Source organism: Sinocyclocheilus rhinocerous, unplaced genomic scaffold (genome assembly GCF_001515625.1).
Source record: "Sinocyclocheilus rhinocerous isolate Xijiao unplaced genomic scaffold, SAMN03320098_v1.1 scaffold697, whole genome shotgun sequence".
Taxonomy (NCBI): Eukaryota; Metazoa; Chordata; class Actinopteri; order Cypriniformes; family Cyprinidae; genus Sinocyclocheilus; species Sinocyclocheilus rhinocerous.
Genome location: NW_015664033.1, coordinates 1,132,526 through 1,143,372, shown reverse-complemented (window position 1 = coordinate 1,143,372; position 10,847 = coordinate 1,132,526).

The window sequence follows — 10,847 nt, the reverse complement described above, 5'->3', positions numbered from 1 at the left end:
CATGTTCTGTTACAAATCCTTGCAACTAATGAACAGTCAACATCAATGCTCCCTGTGTTGTGCGATGGATTGAGTTGCAAAATGGTTGCAACTTCTGTTTCATCACAAATTTAATTAACATTTTAAACATTTTAAATGATTTAAAAGGCATCATTGCATTTCTTGAGATAAATTGTACTTTATTTCTTGTGGCCAAATGCTCCACTGCAACTACATAGTGTGTGTGTGTGTGTGTGTGTACTTTCAACACTAAGACTTAAGGTAATATGTGTAAAAGTTTAGAGTGTTTACTACAATTAAAATGTGCTTTATTGTTCTCAGTGGCATCTATGCTAATACTAGACTGTCTCATTCTTATTCCGAGGTCACCGTAGCCACCAGATCCAGTCTGTACCCAGATCAGATGGTCACTGCAGTCACCCGGATTCAGGCCGTATGCAGTCCAGATAGTGGATCAGCACCTAGAGACGCCCTCGACAGCCCTGGGTGTCAGCGGAGACCAGGGGTGCGTTTCCCAAAAGCAACTATGGTCGCAAGTTCCGTCGTTACCAATAGATTTCAATGGAACTAACTACCATAGTTAGCTAACGATGCTTTTGGGAAACACACCCCAGCACAACTAGATGAGCCCCAGAGACAGATCCCCTCTGAAGACCTCATCACCTAGACAGCCATCGGGACAAGACCACAGGAACCAGACCAGTCCTCTGCACAATCTGTCCTGTGTTGCAGCCTGCAATTAAACTGCTGGATTCGTCTGGCCAGAGAAGAACGATGGGAGTTTTGGTTCCTTCGACACACAATTTTTCTGTTTAATACTGTAAAGCTGCTTTGACACAATCTGTAGTGTAAAAAGCTCTATGTAAATACAGTGACTGGACTTTACTTGACTCAGTTCAGTTGAACTGTAACACCTGGTTAATTTATTTTTTTCTGACTTCTGTCACTTGTTGCCACCTACTGGCCACCATCACCACTCACTACACCTACTTTCTTATAAATAGTTTTTGTTATAATTGTTGCCGACAAGGATCAGATGACATTCACAAAGTGACTAAAAAGTCATTGTTTTAAATGGCAGGAAAATATCTGAAACATCAATGAATATTCTCCAGAAATCAAGTTTTTGCATTAGTATTTCTAGTATTCAGAAACACAGGTGAAAGAATCTGAAATGATGTGCAGTCCATGCATCTCTGCTCCTCAGTTAAAACAAAGAGACAGGCAAAGCATACTCATTAGATCGAAACCAGACTGTGAGCGTGGTCTCCAGGCTTGTTGGCCAGAACGTTTATGTTTGTGTTGAAGAGACAGTGATTTTTCAGTGACTATAGGATCTGGCAGAGAACAGAGAGCAGCAGCAGCAGAGATGCAGTCTCCCCCCTGAAGTGCAGTGGGCCACTAGTCCAGCTCAGCCCTGTAGATTAGCGGCCCACAGTGCACTGTCCTGGGAACGCACTGCCAGCAGCTGTGGGGCTTACATCTAATCCAGACACTACACCAAGACACCAGCAAAGCAGATGGCTAGTTTCACTGATAAACTGATTCATTTTCACTGCTGGAGGCACTTTCCACAAATGGAGTCCAATTGATTTCTCATTACTTTATTTAAAGCAGGAAATGCACAAAAGCCATGTTCTTCTGAGAGAAAACTATTAGATCTGTTGTTATCTAACATAAAATTAATCTAGCATGAAATGTAGCTAGCCTACATGTGGTGCCAAACTAGCTATCCCTGAGTAATAGCCTAATTTAGGCTAAATCTGCATCTGTGTGTGTCTTTTAACCCTGTTACTCATCATATATATATATATATATATAATTATTAATTAGTAGACAAACAACGTTTTAATGAAAAACCTTTTTTAACAAAATTGTGTGCTGTAATACTGATAAAAAAAAAATCAGGATCCTAACCTTTATATGGTCCTAACCTTTATATTCATATCGAAATCTCTGTTGACCAGACATTGATTAATTTATTATGAATTATTAAAATACTGGTGTCCTGGATGCCGTGAGCCCAAAGGCTGTAGTGTATACCATGAGTTTTTAAAAGCTTAGCTTAAATGTGTGAAATGAATAAACATAAATGTTCATTAATGGCTGTTAAGGTACTATTCACAACTGAAACAGAGTGGAAGCTTGGACACGGAAACAATATTTAATACGGCACAACTTAACAAGCAGATATGCTCCTGAACTTTTGACATTGTCCCTGACTGAATTTTAAAAAAAATAAATTAGAAGACATTTTTTCTTCCCTTTAATCAACTAACCTCTTTGCATAGTAAGGATTACACTTGTTTGTTTTTGAGGATTAAGCTGTAAAGGTAGACTGTGTGAAAGTGTTACAGAAGCCCATGGGTAAGATGTGTGTGTTTGAGGTTAATTCTGGCAGGGTCCTGTAGGGCATTCCTTCATCCACACTCAGGAGTGGCTTGGGAGCCCTGCTGCAGACATGCATGTGCTAATCTCTGCTTTTTCTGTAGTGCTATAAAAGCCCTTTGAGAGGTGAAGCTGATATCTGAAACAGTATGAGAGATTTCTGGTGCTTTTTTGGGTGCTTTTGTACACATTAACTAACACTATACTGTATACTGTATTTTCCAATTTCACTATTGTATTGCATTGTACTTAGATGTATGCATGGCCTATACCGTGTGTGTGTGGGGCTGTGTGAGAGCAAGCGGGAAGGAGAGCAGAGAGAGTTCCCCAGTGCAGGCCCCATTACTCTCAGCTCAGGTGATTTATGACACATCTCTGAGCTGAATGTAAATGAACTGCTGTGTGGGAGGGGAGAGCTGTCCTGCCTTCTCTGTGGAAAAACACACACACATATACACTCACACACAAGAACAGGTAAGAAACATAACTGCACTGAATAAATACAGTAACAAACCCCAGAGCCCCCAGTGAGACTGTTGTTAATTTAAATGTGACATGGGCTTGAACCAAACCACATGAAAGGAACTGATCTGAGGTCAGTAACAAACATGTATTAACTTCCATATAATAGAAACAAAGCATGCATCTATAAGCAAAGGTTGGTCAGAGACATCCAAACTGAAGTAGGTTAGATTTTCTTTCAGTCAACGTCAACGTGAGTGTCTGGACAGTTTTTTTGAGAACACTAGTGTAATATTTTCTCCAACACTGGAGCATCCTGCTTTCCAGTTTTTGCTCTAAGGAAGGTTTTGGCAATTTCTCAAGCACTGTCTGTGTTTAAAGCTGAATAATATTAACTCAGCATTACCAAGAGTATTTCTTAGCATAAAATATAGTTCTGTGTGCACTTTTCTCAGATAATGAATAGACTGAGCAGCTGAGGCCTTTGTTTTATGTTTGCCTCCTCTGCCAAGTGCAAGATGACAATCCCCTTTTTTGTAAAGTCAATATTCAGTTTTTTAATCTAAAAAAAAAAAAAAAGCTTAGTGTGCTAAAATTTAGAGCTGTCACTGTAAAACCTGACAGAATGTAATATAATCATGATGTTTTTATTAACATTTTTGATGCACACTCTTAATATACTGTACTGGATCATCACCTGAAGTTAAAAATATAAAAACTTTTGTTTTATGATATCTGCAGTGTCAGTGTCAGCAGTGATTTTCATGCTCTTCTTCTTCTTCTTTTTTTTGGACTTCAGATGATCCAATAAATTCTGTAATAGTGTCTGTGCATATATATGCACTTAGGTATATTGTGGATAATATGAAATATCACCATTCCCTCATTCTTTCATTTCGAAACTGAGGAATTATCAAATGTTTACATTTTTCTCCCTCTCTCTACAGCACCAGGATTAAACAGCTTTACTAATAAATGAGATGAGAGATCAAATATAAAACCCTGATGACTCTCTCTACTCCTTTGTTTACTGTCATCAAGAGCAAATGAAATTTATTCCCTATTTATTCCTCATTTTCAAAAAACAAATTTCAAACGATTTGATTGACTCCAATTTCGTAGACAAAGTGTCTTCAACAGAAGTGTGAAATAATTATTAATGCAATTTCAGAGCTTATCAGATTAATAACTTCATGCAGCATCAGTCTGGAGACCATGAAACTACTCATCAGCATGACTCATAGCAGCTTTCTCTGTTTTTTCATTGTCATTTATAGAATATGAAGGCAAAACTCAAGTCTGCTGTGCTTTTCTGTGTTTTACATGATTTTGGCATCTTTCTATCTGCTATAACATCTTCCTGACTCACAGAAAGGCTCACAGATTCACCCCACATATAATGTCTTTTGAATCAATGGCTTTGCGCCGCAACACCCCCATGCTTCATGTCATCTGTGCATGAGTCTGTACCTCACATGAGCCACCAAGAAGTGACTATGGCTTGATCGCTAATGTGAGAAAAAAATTGAAAGTTGTTAACAGAGAAAACACCCAAAGCACGGCAATTAAATTAAAGAAAGTTAGCTATTGTTGAAAGCATGTGGATTTGCTGCCAGTATCTTGAATCAGCCAAAGAGATCAAGACTCAGCTACAAGGCTGCTGATAACAACGATTTTTTCTTTTGCCTAATTAGCTTAGGCGAAATGTTTGGGAATTGGCTGTATTGTAAGACTCACAAAGTACAGTTAGGCATTTGTTTGCTAAGTAGAATCAATGTAATATCATTATAATATAATATCTCTCTCTCTCTCTCACACACACACACACGCACACACACACACACACACACACACACACACACAGTCACAGAATAGTCCTCCTCACTGTTAGAAGGCTAATAAATGAACAGTTTGTTGGTAGTAGAGTGGAGAATGCCGCTCGATTCCATTGTTGTGCTAAAATCTGACCACCACAAGATAAACCTGACAGCTGATAAACTGATAAATCTGACATAGGTTGAGATTTCTAAATGATGCCCAGTTTTGTTAAAGGCTAGAATACACTATACTATTTAAAAAAAAAAATTTGTAACAGTTTTAAAAAAACTAAGTTTCATACACTTGCCAACTTTATAAATGGTTACGAAGAAAACCATTGTTGTTCCAAACATAGTAAACTGAATCTTGCACAATTTTCTATGAAATCTGTCAATTCCAACTGGCTAAAAATCTGAGCAGGTTCTTTTCAGTGGATCAAAAACATTGCACTTTCACCTAACATAATTCAGTATAGTTACTGACTGCTAAATCTAAATATAGATATGTATTTTATCAGTATTTCTATCATGACAACTCTCTGAAGATTAAGTATACTTAATAAAATAAACTTGAAGTATACTACTTGTTGGTAAGTGTTAGCATGGTAATGGATATGACACTGTTAATGTATTTGGTCTTGGCGAAATAGATCTGCTATATGCTGCTGCTGTTGGTTATTACTGTTGTTGTAGATTATTGTTGCTGCTGCAAAGCAAGTACAGGAACTTGCTACTGCCAATACATACAGTGCTGTGAGTATTTAAGACGCATACTGCTGCTGCACAAATATAATGTAAATAATGAAGCATTTTACCCCATTTTAATATGTTTAGTAGACCTATTTGGTGCTTAATATATAGGAACGGTCAAGTATTAGCTGCTGACACTAAAAAGAATGTGAAAAGTATTTAAAAGTCTGTGTATTATGCAGTGTATTATTATTTTCAATTTATCCATCCATCTATTCATTCTCCAAACCACTTATCCGCTGTAGGGACGCAGGGACGCAGGGATGCTGGAGCCTTGTTTTCAGTTGATTTATTATTGAAATTGTCTAATCATTTGGCAATGGAATTGCATTTATTTCTTACCACCAAATATTTATTCCTTAAAACTACTAAAACCAGAACCGGAATAATTAAATTCTTCACGATTCCCATCCCTATTTATGAGTCAACCCCATTCTCTCTGCATGTCATCATAGTTACAGCAGTCATTATAATACACTCAAACATTTATTCAGCCCTGCTCCAATTGACCAAAGGATGTCCCTAAACTGAATATGGAGCATGTTAATAATCTCATCTTGTTACCGATTGGCTGCTATAGGAGGAAAAAGTCAGCCTCCTCTGACCCTCCCAGAAATATCCACAGCTGTCCTGTTCGCTCCCATTGGATGTCTCTCTCCTCATGATTAAAAGAAAATAGCGGTTCAGTTCTCATTAATATGTAAACGGACAGAGCAATGCCCAAGAGTGAAGCGGTAAGAGCGAGAAAGAGAAGGCGATGCCAGAGTGAAGCAAGACTGTGTGTTCATAGTGCTGAAAAGGGCAGTCCCCAAAATGCCTGCATATGAGATGCAGCACAGAGCTTCACTTTGTATGACACATCGCTGAAACTTCATGGCAGGGGAGCTGCTTCTTAGAAGATTTCAAGATGATGTATACATGTGTAGAGGAGAGAATGCTCTCAGGCAAATTCAGACTCGCGGCGCTTGCTGCCTTATTAAGCTATGATTTCTTCTTGTACCTTCAATGGTTCTCATGATTTGTTTGTTTTCTTTCTTTCTTTCTTTCTTTCTTTCGTCTTCTTCATAAGCATTATTAATCTGTCTTGTGTGTTCGTGTGTATGCTTTTGGATAAAAGCGTATTTTAGCTTGCTCTGGGTTTCTGCGCATCTCTGCTGTCGAGAGGTCTTCCCTTGTCTCTATCCTGAGGGCCAGAACAAATACACAACTAATATTGCAGCATAATACATGTAGCAATGCCTGTTTTCTCCTGTGTGTGGTCGTTTGTGAAACAGTCTTGGAAATGCTATTATACAAGTCCGCAAACATTTCACTACTGACATTACCACAAGGCATTGTAGCTATTATTTGAATAAATACATATTCAATGCCTGCACGGCTATCAGAGGCCATAGAAATACCTGTTTCAAAGGATCTGGGCATGCTGAGCAGCACATTAAATATGCCTGCTAGACTGCTTGTAGATGGTTTGTGTAGAAAATACTCAACGATTCCCATCTCTAAAGCTCAAATATAGACATTACTGATAGAAAAGCTGCCATTTAGTGTAATGGCTTAATAGTGTTGGTTATAGTAGTGTCAGGGTTGTGCTGTATCCATTATATATGTTAAATGAAACCAGTTGGATGCTAATGTGTTCTTCTGGCATATAGAAAAAAGCTCTGTAATGACAGAATGATGTCAGTCTTGTTTTACTTGTTTTGGCCATTTTCAGTTATTTTGGGTAAAAGTGTTTGCTAAATGATCAGGGGATGTTATTTTTAAAAGCAGTGCATTAAAATATTGAATTCCTCATAGGAATAATTATGCTAAATAAAGTTGCTCTACATCATCACTGTTTCTGGGAAGTTACTTTAGTGTCTATTTTCCTCATTTTTTTGTATGTATATATATATATATATATATATATATATAAACAGAAATCACAGGAAACAGTGTACCACACATCAGATTGCTACTCCCTATCTAGGTATAGAGACATGTTTTTCCAAAGTTAAACTTTTTTTTTTTTTTTTACTCGAGTGCTGTGTTTTTAGGGTGCCATGTCATGCACAAGACAATACAAAAGGCACAAACACAATGGTCAAACAAATCTGTTTACATAGAAAACACTGGAAAAGCAGTGTAGTGGAATACAAAAATGCGTTATGTGTGAACGACCTCTAAGAATGCTGTTTCATGCGTGAGACAATGCAAAAAATGTGAGCGGTCCAACATATGTCTAGCACGTTTACACAGTGGAAAATTTGAACTGAATTGAACATAAAAAAAAGTCCAAGTGCTGACTGTAGATCAGAGTTCTTGGACTGGAACTAACTGTAGTGTAAATAAAAACAATTTAACAAGCCAGGTTTTTATACCTTAAAAAATTACATGCATTACTTTCTGTAAATGAGTCAAATGTATGTAGAAAGCATGTTGAAAACATACTTCTTTTTCATTTACGACCATTACTGCAATAAAACTCATTGCAGTAACCTAGAAACGACTTTATATTATGTCTAGAGCTGAAGTGTGAAAACAGAAATACAGGCAGTGTGAAAGCACAAGGCAAGCTTGCTCACGCGCCACAGACACTGTATGTGTGAAACAGACCTTAGGCTTAATTTTATTTCACATCTGAAGGAATGATGGAGCGTGTGGCAAGACAGAGGGGAGTTTAGGTCAACCGGATCCTGTCTGAATGTTTGGCTGATTTCACTTTAAGAACGCCTACCCATCTCTCCCTGTTCTCCCTCTGGGTCCGTGTGCCTCACTCCCCCTCCCCGGAGAGATGGGATTCTTCCAGATTATCCCCTCTGTGGGGGCCAGGCCAAGCATAGTGCACCCCAGCTGGGATCCTGCCTGAAGTCTAACAGCCTCTGTTTCCCCACGCCTGGATGACAGGAACCGTCCTGCAATTCATCCCCAGGGTCAGATAAAAGGAGGGAGGAATAGAAAAACATACTCAATAAAGTTTTCATTTATTAATTTATTTCTTTAAAGATATATTTTGACAGCTGTCTCCACATTGCAGAGGGGCGGAGTGTCTGACATGAAAAGAAGTGGGCAATAGAGAAAACTGTTCTCATATCTCTGAACTTTAGAGACTTACTGTTCAAAGAGGGTATATTCAACTGTGTCCCTTTCAGTGAATAAAGATCCTCAATGGCTTTTTTCTCTCACTCCGTGAATCGGTTGACATTGACTGTAATAAGTAACGGAGGAATTTCGAGTCTTTAACTTCCATGTGCTCCTCCAGGTCTGTTCAACAAGAGACCTGTCAAATATGTTATTTCATAAAGCGCTGTAGTCAAATATTTGCCATTTTGGGCACGTTGCAATATTGCATTTGCTATATATGACATAAATGTAATATTGCAAATCACACTGGCACATACAGTGAAGAGGGAAAAAATAGTTGAAAAACGGATAATGTCTTGCCAGAATATTAACAGTACATTATTTGTTAAGATTATGGACATTTCCTTCAACTCTACACAACACAATGTAATGCACAATTCAAAATGCAATATGGAAAATTCCTTTAGTATGTATATTAACATATATTAACATTGGGCTCTACTTTTGTGTGTGTGTGTGTGTGTGTGCATTTAAAGAGTAATTAAGATGCATTTAAAAAAAATGTGTGTGTGTATATATATATATATATGTGTGTGTATGTATAATTATGTGTGTATATATATATATGCGCATCTTTCTAATAATTTCACATTTTATATGTCGCATTTTATCATTTTATAAATGTATACATTCAAAAAATTTATTCAGTCTGTTACATTTTGACACACATTTTCATTATTTTGTTATTTTTCTTGGATATGCCTTTTTAAAATGTCCATTTTAAATGGACCAAAATGACACAAAACTGTACAAATGAACACAGAGTCTAGGGAAAGCGGCCATAATCATGACTAGCAGCATTGTCACTATCCACCACTACCCTCTAGGCAAGTTTAACCAGAGGGATGTCATACCAGAGGAACCCAGTGACAGCTCCACATTCCCTTGCCGGCAGGTCTGTGGAGGGGTGGCTTTGCAGAGAAGGAGAGAAAAATTGATGGACAAAGGGATGGCAATGTCACTTTTATTTATCCATTCTTTTGGCTTATGCCAGTGACTCATTAGTGCACACGGAGACTCTGTTGTCTGTGGCCTTGGTGTTTCTTCAACAAAGGGGAAAAAAATGACAAAAGCAGCATGCACTCTTTGAATAAACCTTTTAGATGAAACCAATATGAGTATGCACACCGCCCAGCCTTTAAAAGTAAAGAAAGTGTGTAAAAAAACATAATTGGTGTCATCCTGATGTGGAAAACAGAACCTTGACCTCCTCAGATGAGGTCCAGCTTTACAATCAATGTGGCTTTTAAAGGATGCATAGTTGTAATTAATAAATTCAAATAATTTGCGAGCAGCATTGTATATTGCATGTATATGGTATCTGTTGAGGACAGTTGAGGATAAAGAAAGAAAAATTAGAAAATGGAAGATGAAAAACATACAATTGGAGAGACATTGATGTAGAGTTCAGGGCAAATGTATCACATGCCATGCAGAGCAGCATGCGTCAAACATGCAGTTATTTTTGAGACTTCAAGAAATATTTCACTCAGAATTTAGTCATTATGGTGTTCCTCATGAACTCATGTGACTTCCTTTCTAAAGATGATGTTTTTGAGTAATATTCTGGTCACTCTTTTCAATAGAATGAAAATCAAACTGAGACTGTCAAGCTTCAAAAAGTTTGCAAAAGTACCATAAAATGTATCATAAATGTGATCTATTTAACTTAGACACTATTTTCTGACTTAAGTGGGCTGTTAGTGATCTCTGAGTCAGTTGAGAATCTTGAGACCTTGAGAATCAATTTGAAGATGAATCATTAAGATCATTTTTTGTGAGCCGGACTAACTGATTTAATGAAAAAATGTAACCCAAAATAATTCAATGACAAATTGGACATCACTCTTATAAACTCTCAAGCCATCGTATGGCTTCTAGGGGTGTCGCGATATACCAATACTGACGATAACCGTGATATTCAAATCATGAAATATCGACATCGTGTTAATTTAGGGTGTGACGATATACCGCTATTGGCGATAACCACAATGAACGGGACACTTCTGATAACACGACATGCAAATACTCCAGCGCCAGTACCTGGTTGAGCTCCCAGGTGGAAGTATTGCGCCTTAACGCTGACACCTGTCAAACAAGAAGACGACGAAGCGTGGCCGCGCTAACAGTAAGTTGCCATTATTTTACTAGTCATGGAGTGGCAAATTATACATTAACCTGTAAACAGTGGTTTCCTGTGTTCATTTATTTAAATAAAGGGGTGATTCTTTTAATAAGTACCGCGTTTTCTTTACTCGTCTAATTTTTGTATTTGTATTTGCAATCAAGTCATGGCCAATACATGTG